Below are 11,160 nucleotides of genomic sequence, written 5' to 3'. Positions count from 1 at the left end.
AATGGGAATATTTATGATCTTGTGAAAGGTATTTACAAACTATTAGGTGCTATAGGATCACATTATGGAAGCCTACAATAATCTATCTCAATTTTAGGAGATTCGACTTTGTTTGGATTTGGCATCCCTTTCTTGCATAATGCAAAAAGTTATAGTGTTGCTCAGTTCAAATGATCAATATTGTGTATATTTCAAATCGTTTAACCTGGGATCAATTTGTCTGATCTGTTTGCTTCAGTTGGCTAGATTTAGGCTAGGACCAACCTCATTTTATCCATAGAGTCCCTTAGACGCTATTAACCACATTGAATGGAAGCATCCCTAAGGGTCTTTAAGCACTATTGGGTAGCGATATTTGAGTGGACATATCTCTGAGCTCATGCAAGGTATTAAAAACTATAAGGTGATATAGGCTAATGTTGTTGATGCCTACAATAATCTTAGTTCTAGGAGATCCAACTTTGTTTGGATTTGGCATCCCTTTCTCGTCTAATGCCAAAAGTTGCAATGTTGCTTAGTTCAAATGAGCAAGCTTCTGTATGGTTCAAACCATTCAACTTGGGATCAAATAATTTTATTCATTATCTTTGATTGACTGGGTTTAGGCTAGGGCCAACCTTGTTTCAGCCATAGAGTCCCTCAAATGTGATCACACTAAACATAATCATCCCTAAGGATCTCTAAGCATTATTGGGCATCGATCTTTGAGTGAACATATCTCTGAGTTCATGCAAGGTATTGACATACTATTAGGTGGTACAAGATTGCATCATCGAGGCCTACAATAACCTATTTCAATTTTAGGAGATCCAACTTTGATTGGATTTGGCATCCCTTTCTCCCCTAATGCCAAAAGTTGTAGTGTTGCTTAGTTCAAATGAGCAAGGTTATATATATCTCAAACTGCTCATCCTAGGATCGAATTTTCTAGTCCATCACCTCTGGTTGGCCAGGTTAAGGCTAGGGCCAACCTCATTTCAGCCATATTGTCCCTTAAATGCTATCGAGCACACTGATTGGGTTTCTACCTATCACTATTGCTTAGACATCTGCTACTATCATTTGAGGGTATAAAAATACCCTCAAATGCGACAATGTTCAAAAAATATTTATATTTCTTAAAGCTGATTGGGTTATATTATTATTATTATGGCCAAGCTTGGATACCAAGCTTGGTTGGCATTTGAATTTTTGAATAACCTGATTGGGTTATTGAATTTTTTTTTTTGATGGGATCTCTGCATTTTTGTACACCAACCTAGTGCACACACCTTTATTATATATTAAAAAATGTGAATATATAGGATACAATTTCTCAATAGATTAGAAAATTTTAATGCTTGTAGAGATTTTTCCTCCAAAATATTGAACCGAAAAAACCATCTAAGTTGATTTATACTCCTACTAGAGTTTTTAAAAATGTAGTTCTTTTTTAGGTGCACAAAAGATGAAAATAAAATATATCCAATGTTGGAACCTTCTACCAAGTTATAAATTTATATCCAAATAAGAAGATATGAAGTACACAGAAATAACAAAGGAGATACAAGGTTTATAATCAAACATGTTTAATATTGTCTCTCCAATATTTTAAAAATCGCATATTGTATTTGAAAGACTATTACAAATAATAGAGTCATCCTACAATAGTGAGTACCAAACATGGGACATTACTATTTCAATTTTTTTTTGGATAGGTTCATGATTGACACACATCTTTAAATGAAAGTGCTTTTGTTTGATGGTCTTGTTGTGAACATATCTACATTTTTAGTGCATGTGAGATTCTTGACTAATGATTTAAATACTATAAATTTAATAATATATACTTACCATTGAGTTGAAGTATAACCCATCTCTCATGTGTATGCAATCTTAGATAACTAAAAGTGCTTGAGGATCTTGATGAAACATCATTAGAAATATCACCCTACTAACCATTTACTTAGGGCATTGGACCATGTGCATTAGTTTTTAAATTTTAATTTAATAGTGAGTGTCTAATTTTATTTAAATTAATAAAACCTTTAAAAAGATTTAATTTAATTAACCAATAATATGAATTGAATTAGTACATTAAATTATAGATGAAATTAATTAATTAATTTTTTCTCTAAATCTTTATTATACTACTCATTCACAACAGATAGATCAACAAGATGGTCACCAATATGATTGAAGAACTACAAACTAGTTTATTGTCAAATTCTTCCAACCATTGAATCAGGTTTAGTCTGCAACATTTAATCTAAGACTTGTATTTGTATTTTTTATTTGTAGTTTTGTATTTTTTCCACTCTATCCTTTTCATATTTGGATTGAATAAATTCACTTACATTTAACCAAATTTAAAATGTTGAAACTTGAATCTTAACTGTTGTATCTTGAATCTTAACTGTTGTAGTTACCAACCCTTTATGGAGATTGTCGGACAAATGCAAAGAAAGACATAACAAAACAAAAGATTAAATGGGTCCACACCAACCACTTCTTTCTATTATGAAGAATAAATGAAAGATGTACCAATGGATAAATTATTTCTTAAAACAAAAGTTAATTGAAGATGGACTTGGCTATCCTCCATCCAAACTGAAAAAACATCATAGAAAATTTGAGCATTTGATCTTCATGATGTGCATAGTTAGTAGTCAAAAACAACAAAAAAATTGATAAAAAATAACTATATTTACGTGAATCTCTTTTTGTTTTTATAACTTTGTTTTGTCTTTAGTAAATTTTGAATAGAGATTAGCTTGTCCCATTTAAGATGTACATGTGTTGTTGAGGAAGCTAGGTTGAGACTTCCCAAGGTTTCCCCATCCATATAAATCCATCTCGTACATTTGAAAGCTTGGAGATATCTGACTGCCCTTGATCCATATTTCCAACCAACTTCTCTTGCAATTTAGTTGTTACATGACTCAACCCACTCAATCAAATAATCGACCTCTCCTTCCTTAGTGTAGGAATTGATGAGTTGCTGGATAACATGCGCAGCGAAGGAGATGTTAGCATTGATGAGCGTGTTAACTCTAGTTTGTGTTACACCCAGAGATATGTAGTTTCCAAAATAAGTTGGCATGAGAATCAATTGCTTCACATGACCCCACAATTAGCCCCAACTATGAAGAAAATAGTCCCTTCTTGCGGTACGTCGCGAGCTCTCATTATGCATCTCCAGAACTAAGCAGCCATTGTGATACAAGATGTCGAAGCTCTACTTTTCTATTTGAGCTCTTGTATATTCATCTCTTCCATAAAATAGAACATTGAGAATATTAGATCACCCCTTTCCTCCTCCAACTCCTCCTCAAGGAAAGATGTTTCTTTGTTCTCTGATTGGGAATCGTCAAGTACAAATTTGAAAATCTTTTCACCTCTTATCTCAACACTCACAATATTGTGGGCTTTATAGGAGATCAATAGAGAGCTCTTGTAATTCTTGTTTGAAAACTCCTCTATTGTGCTAAAGAGGATTGATAATGGGAAGGCCTCTCCTACACTCCACCCATGATTTTATGAAATGGAAAAATGAACCTCCATATGCTATGACGTGATGAAAGCATTGGAATATTAAATGAAATGGTCATTTGTCCCTTGAGCCAAATGCTCACCTACCCCCCTGATGTCCAGAATAGATAGAAATATAAATACGGTGGGTGAGATTTTTGAAATCAGAAATGAGGGGGAAAATGGAATGTGACAAAAGGGAATGTTTCTACATTCATTTAAAATTCAATCAGATTATTCAATAGATCAGTTGTTGCAGAGCAAAGTAGAGAAGGAAGAAGAAAAGAAGTTTGTGCCTATAGTTGCATGTCTTTCCCCTATTCACTTTGTAAGTTTTTCATTGTTGGATTTGACCTATTGAAGCAGTGATTGCTCCAGACACCATTGTATGTAGCCATTAGTGTTGCAAGTTTAAAGTTTATTGAAATTTGAAGTTTTACCAGTTTAGGGTTATATTAGGGTTTTTTTGGTTGAAGCTGAATGCTCCCAAATTTTGTAATAGTTTAAATCAAAGATTGAATAGAAGGCAAGCAAGCATACTTGAATCCATTGCTCTTCCCTTGTATGTTAAGCTTAAAGTTTTGGTTCTCTAGTTTTAATGGTGAAAGCATTCACATTGGATTTTTTCTAAGTTATAATATTTCAGTTGAAACAAAACACTCAACACCTACTGCATTTTCTCTTCTTGTGCCGAGCTCTTCTTGTGCCAAGCTCACTCGACACCTACTGCCTGTCACTTAGCATCTATTGGTATAGAGAAAATTGTCACTCAACATCTGTTGGTGCCAAGTGAATTGCCACTCGACACCTTCATGTGCCAAGAAAAACTAGCACTCAGCAATAGTTTGTGCCGAGAAAATTTGTAGGTTTAGGTTTGTGTTTTTGAAGTTGAGTTAATATTTCTCACATGGTATCAGAGCTTTGAGGCCCCACATCCATAGTGAGTTAGGGAAAAGTTTTTTCTTGAGATATTTGACATGGCAGTAGATACAGGAAAGATATGGCAGTAGCCACCATCCTTTAATGGGCAACAATATGATACATGGGAAAAGAAGATGAAAACTATAATGGTTGCAAATGATTTATGGGAGTTCGTAGTTAATGGGTTCGATGATGTGACAGACCCAAGTCAATATGCTGCACTCACAAAAGCACAAAAGACTCATTTGAAAGAGTCAAGAAGGAAAGATGCAAAAGCATTAAGTTTGATTGAAGCAACAATGACAGAGATAGTATTCCCAAAGATTGCAGCAGAAAATTATGCAAAGGAAGCATGGGATATCCTTGAGACAAACTTCAAGGGGACTGATAAAGTCTGCACAGTAAAGCTATAGAATATAAGGAGGGAGTTTGAGAACCTTCAGATGAAGGAAAATGAATTAGTTGCAGATTTTAGTTCAAGGACCTCCAATGTGATTAATCAACTAAAATAAAATGGAGAAGACTATCAAGAGAAGAGGATAGTGGAAAAAATATTGAGGAGCTTACCTCATAAATATGATAATTTGGTCATGACCATAGAAGAGGCAAAAGACCTCACTATTTTGACAATGGATGAATTGATGGGTACTCTTCAAACCCATGAGCATAGGATCAATAGATCTACATCTTCATCTTCCCAAGAGCAAGCATTCAAGGCTCAATTAAATCCAAGAGGAAGGGGGAGAGGAAGAAATGGCTCAGGCAGAAACTCTAGAGGCAAAGGCTGAGGTAATGGAGGAAAAAGGAATGTTGTAGCAGAAAGCTCAGGAAGAGCAGATGGAGCAAGTAGCTCACAAAATACTTCAAAAGGAGATAAGAAAAACTACAACTCAAATAAGAGTAATATAGAATTCTACTACTATCATAAATATGGGCATTATGCAAGTGAATTCTGGAAGAAGCAAAATGATCAGTCAGGACAAGCAAATGTGGCTGATGTGAACATGAGAAGTGGAAACAATGCCACTACCTTTATCATGTGTAATGTTGGTGAAGAAGGAAGTCCTGAAATTTGGTACCTTGATAGTGGATGTAGCAACCACATGAGTGGTAGTGAAACCCTTTTTTCATTCATTGACAAGAGTTTCAAATTTGAGATTAAAATGGGTAACAATGGAACCCTACGAGTTGTGGACAAAGGATCTATTATGGTCCGCACCAAGAAAGGTGAGAAGAAGGAAATACAAAATGTGTATTTCACCCCTAGTATGAAGCACACTTTGATGAACATTGGTCAACTCATTCAAAATGGATACAAAGTGTTGATGAAGAATGACACGTGTGTCATTCATGAAAAGGATGGGAGCAAGAACCTACTTGTAGCAGTTTAAATGACAAAGAACAAAATGTTTCCCTTGAGGATAGAGACATGTTTCTCATCTCAAGTTTGTGCTACACCTCCCACATAATCAGCTCTAAGAAGTGTGATTGAAGACCCCTCACAACTATGGCACCTCAGGTATGGTCATCTTGGCTATGTTGGTTTAAATTTATTGTCAAATAAAATAATGGTAGAAGGTTTGCCACGTATAGGAAATTCATGTGACAAGTGTAAGGCTTGTATTTTGGGCAAGCAACATAGGCTTCCCTTTAATTCTAGAAATTATAGGAGGGCTAGATATCCATTAGAGTTAGTGCATACTGACCTAGTTAGTCCTATACAAGTTACTTCCATTGGGGGGAGTACTTATTTCATGACATTTATAGATGATTTCAGTCGTAGGACATGGGTGTATTTCTTAAAGAACAAATCTGAAGCATTTGATACATTTTTAGAATTTAAAGCCCAGGTTGAAAGAGAATGTGGACACTATATTAAAGTCCTAAGATTAGATAGAGGAGGGGAGTATACCTCCAATTATTTTGTAAATTTTTGTAGGAAACATGGCATAAAGAAAGAGCTCATAGCCAGCTATACACCATAGCAGAATAGAGTGGCTAAAAGGAAGAATAGGACCATTGTTGAAATGGAAAGGAGAATGATGAAAGAGAAAGGTCTCCCTACTAAATTTTAGGAAGAGGTTGTGGCAACAACAATTTATCTAATCAATAGGTGTCCTATAAAGGCAGTCCATGACATAATTTCAATGGAAGCATGGTCACGAAGAAGATGGATAGTTGAACACCTAAGGGTGTTTGGATGTGTTACATATGCACATGTGCCTAAAGAGCAAAGGCAAAAATTGGATGACAAAGGTGTGAAGTGCATCTTCACAGGGTACAACTCAAAATCAAAGACATACAAATTGTATGACCCATTGAACAATAAGATGACTCTCTCAAGAGATGTGGAATTTCTTGAAAATCAGGCTTGGTATGGATTGATTGATGAGTCCCCAAGAAATTCTAGTAAAGTGCCAATTATGAGTGAAGAGGATGCTGATGAATAGTAAGAAGGAGCAGGTAGAAGAAAAGGCAAGCAACTTCAGTCATTTTTGAGCTCCTCTAGGCATGATCGAGTGTCAGTGTCGAGTAATAGTGAAGACTGAGCTGGTTGACAAAGCAGCAACAGTGAAGATTCTGATCCCACACTCTTCTCCCTATTACCAAGAAAGACCAAGAGTCTTAGGGAGATATACCAAGATGAAAGGTATGAAGATTATGATGAGAGTGTTAATTTTGTATTATTTTCTCATTGTGATCTAATATATTTTGAAGAAGCTATTAAGGAGAAGAAATGGTGTAAGCCTATGGATGAGGAAATAGATGCTATAGAAAGAAATGAGACATGGGAGCTAACTAAATTGCCTCCCAAGAAGCAAGTGATTGGAGTGAAATGGGTCTATAAGACCAAATGCAATGCTAAAGGAAAAATTGATAGGAGTAAGGCAAGGGCTACAAATAGCAGTATGGCAAAGATTATGATGAGACCTATGCCCTGGTTGCAAGAATGAAAACCGTGCGTGCTATCATAGCAATTGTAGCCTAGCACAAGTGGAAGGTATTTCAAATGGATGTGAAGTCTGTCTTCCTAAATGGTATATTGAAAGAAGAAGTCTATGTGGAGCAGCCACCTGGTTATGAAGTTGCAGGTGAAGAAAACAAAGTATATAGATTGAAGAGACCTCTTTATGGGCTCAAGCAAGCTCCAAGGGCATGGTACAATAAATTTGAATCATATTTGATCAGCAATGGCTTTAGCAAAAGTAATGGTGAGCCCACTCTTTACATCAAGGCAGCAGATGGTAATGTATTGATTGTTGTCTTGTATGTAGATGACTTAATTTTTACTAGAAATGACAAGGCTCTAATTGGTGAGTTTAAAGAGGCCATGAAAAGTGAATTTGAAATGATAGACCTAGGTCTCTTGAAGTACTTTCTAGGCATATAAGTAAACCAAATGCATGATGGCATCTTCATCTCTCAAAAAAGTATGCAAAGTAGATCTTGGAGAGATTCAAAATGCAAAATAGTAAGGCAGCCCCCACACCAATAGCAATAGGTTTGAAGTTGAGCAAAGAAGACAATATCAAAAGAGTGGATCCAACACTATACAAGAGTATGGTTGGAAGTTTAATGTACTTAACTATAACTCGACTAGACCTAATGCATGCAGTAAGTCTGATTTCCAAATTTATGGAAACACCAAAGGATTCCCATTGGCAAGTAGGAAAGAGGATCCTAAGGTATGTGAAAGGTACCAAGGGATTTGGAATTTTATATACTACAAATGATGATTTCAATTTGGTGGGATACATAGATAGTGATTGGGTTGGAAGTTTAGATGATAGGAAGAGCACTTCTGGATATATGTTTCATATGTGATCAGGTGCAATTTCATGGGCATCCAAGAAGCAACCTATTGTTGCTCAATCTATAGTAGAAGCTAAATACATAGTAGAAAATGTAGCAGCATGTCAAGCAATTTGGCTAAGGAGGATCTTGAAAAATTTGAATGAAAGACAAGGGGATGGAACCACAATTTATTGTGACAACATCTCTTCAATTGCATTGTCCAAGAATCTAGTCTTCCATGGGAGAAGTAAACATATTGAGATCAGATATCACTTCATTAGATATTTGGTGGAGAATGGGGATATCAAGATGAAATTTTGCAAGTCTGAGCAGCAGCTAGCAAACATATTTACTAAGCCTTTAGGCATTGGAACTTTTGTACACCTAATTGAGAGTCTTGGTGTAATTGATTTGGATCAACAACGATCCTTGTTTATTTGGCTTAGGAGAAAGGGGGAGTGTTGGAATATTAAATGAAATGGTCATTTGTCCCTTGAGCCAAATGCTCACCTACCCCCCTGATGTCTAGAACAGATAGAAACATAAATATGATGGGTGAGATTTTTGAAATAAAAAATGAGGGGGAAAATGGAATGTGATAAAAGGGAATGTTTCTGCATTCATTTAAAATTTAGTCAAATTATTCAGCAGATCAGTTGTTGCAGAGCAGAGTAGAGAAGGAAGAAAGAAATAAGTTTGTGCCTACAGTTGCACATCTTTCCCTTGTTCACTTTGTAAGTTTGTCATTGTTGGATTTGACCTGTTGAAGCAGTGATTGCTCTAGGCACCATTGCATGCAGCCATTAGTGTTGCAAGTTTATAGTTTATTGAAGTTTGAAGTTTTACCAGTTTTAGGGTTATATTAGGGTTTTTCTAGTTGAAGCCGAATGCTCCCAGATTTTGTAATAGTTTAAATCAAAGATTGAATAGAAGGAAAGTAGGCATGCTTGAATCCATTGCTCTTCCCTTGTATGTTGTATTTCAGTAATTTGTTTGAAAGTTTAAAGTTTTGGTTCTCTGGTTTTAATGGTGAAAGCATTCACATTGGATTTTTTCTAAGTTATAATATTTTAGTTGAACCAGAACACTCGGCACCTACTGCATTTTCTCTTTTTGTGCTAAGCTCTTCTTGTGTTGAGCTCACTCGACACCTGCTACCTATCACTCAGCATCTGTTGGTGCTGAGAAAATTGTCACTCGACATCTGTTGGTGCCAAGAAAATTGCCACTCGGCACCTTCATGTGCCGAGAAAAATTGGCACTCGACAATAGTTTGTGCTAAGTAAATTTTTAAGTTTAGGTTTGTGTTTTTGAAGTTGAGTTAATATTTCTCATAGAAAGGTGGCTCCAATACATATATTGTTTCCCTCAAATGATGTCACCTAAAACAATAGACTTTCTAGTAAGATCAGAGGGTAATTTTGATCGACTAAACAATTTGTTGAAATAGGGGAAAAATTAAACATGAAATATTGAGGTACTTATATTGACAAAAGCAATCTAACACCAGTTGAGCAATTGTGGTCAGGGGAAAGGTTTTGGAAAAAGAGTTTGCGCTGAAACCCATCTTTTTCCAATTCTTCGAACTGTACACTAGTCGTCACCTCTTTAAATTCCACTCCTCTATTAGTTAGATCAACCTCTATTTTTATTGCTTCTCCTTCTAGTTCCTTTAACCAAACTGTTAGAGGATGGAAATACACCAGAATTGAGGAGAGACTTTTCTATAAGCCTTGAATTAAGGAAGTGTATTTGATTTTTTTGGATATTTTGCAGAAGAAAAGTGTTTGAATGTTGGCGCACCCTATCTAGAGAAGATCAAGGTTGGAGAGGAACATGGTCTATGTTGGGGGTGGAATAGCAGGTTTCACCAAACACCTTCTCCTCACTTCCACAATGCTTTCTCTTACTTCTTCTGCCATGGTTTTACCTGAGATTTGGTTGCATTGGGCATCCATATATGTCTCATTTGGTTATTGGAATATAAATTAAGCATTGGCATTCTAAATGCTAGCTTCGAGATTCTAGAAGTTTGAATCTAGATTATGATTAGGGAATTCAATTTGGGACTGTTTGGTTGACTAAGAATTCATTATGAGAATTGACATCTTCATTTGGTTGCATGTTGTGCAATTGGCTGCACCTTATAAAGGAGACATAGTAGTGGGGGAAAGAAGAAGGGCAAGCATCTCATGAACATCCATACATTTTTACAGTATCAACGAACTCCCTCTGATAGCTTCTCTTGGGTCTTATCACCACCTTGAACTCAAATTGTATGAGGCTAAAACATATAAATGTAGGCTTTCGATTGAAGTTGAGAAAAGAGAAAAGAACAATACTTTCTAGCATTTGGTTGAGGAGATGATTCAAATGGGAGCAGAGATAAGAAAGTGCTACAGTGATCCAATTGAATGTAATGATGAAGTGCTAGGATGGATGATGACTAAAGATGCTGTGTTTATTTTGGAGTTCATTGATTTCTATAAAAAAAGTTGGAACCCTAGTTTTTAGCAGGAAGTTCAAAATTAAACTTGGGAAAATATTGAAATAAGGATAGTTTGATAGTGTAAACCCAAGCCTCAAGATCAAAAAAAAAATCATTCCCTCTTTAACACATGACTCATTTGACACAAGGCCTCAAATGTCTCTCTAATTGCAAGGTATGTACAAGAAGAAAATGAAAATCTATGCAGAGCAATGAGAGATGGAAAAAAAACTACCAAAGCACCAATGAGAGACTATGCAGAGCAACCAGAGGTGGAAAAAATAATGACCAAAGAAAAGTGTGTTGAACATTGGAGCACAGCGAGAAAAAAAATAGGTCATCCAGACCTCAAATAAATTTAATTTTAATTTTTATATAATGGCCATTTTGGACAAATTGGAATTAAAACAAGAATTACACCAATTCCACCTATTGAGATGGAATAC

General features: G+C 35.7%; 1 pseudogene; it reads right to left on the bottom strand.

The window, feature by feature from the left end:
• Window positions 1–2,762: 2,762 nt before the first annotated feature.
• LOC149547019 (acetyl transferase 1-like) lies at window positions 2,763–10,148 on the bottom strand (annotated as a pseudogene).
• Between the last annotated feature and the right edge of the window lie 1,012 nt (window positions 10,149–11,160).

The sequence above is a fragment of the Cupressus sempervirens genome, chromosome 7 (assembly GCF_028749045.1).
Source record: "Cupressus sempervirens isolate cs-2001-9-10 chromosome 7, ASM2874904v1, whole genome shotgun sequence".
Lineage (NCBI taxonomy): Eukaryota > Viridiplantae > Streptophyta > Pinopsida > Cupressales > Cupressaceae > Cupressus > Cupressus sempervirens.
The sequence above is the reverse complement of the archived record's forward strand: the minus strand, read 5'-3'. Positions and strand labels throughout refer to the sequence as shown.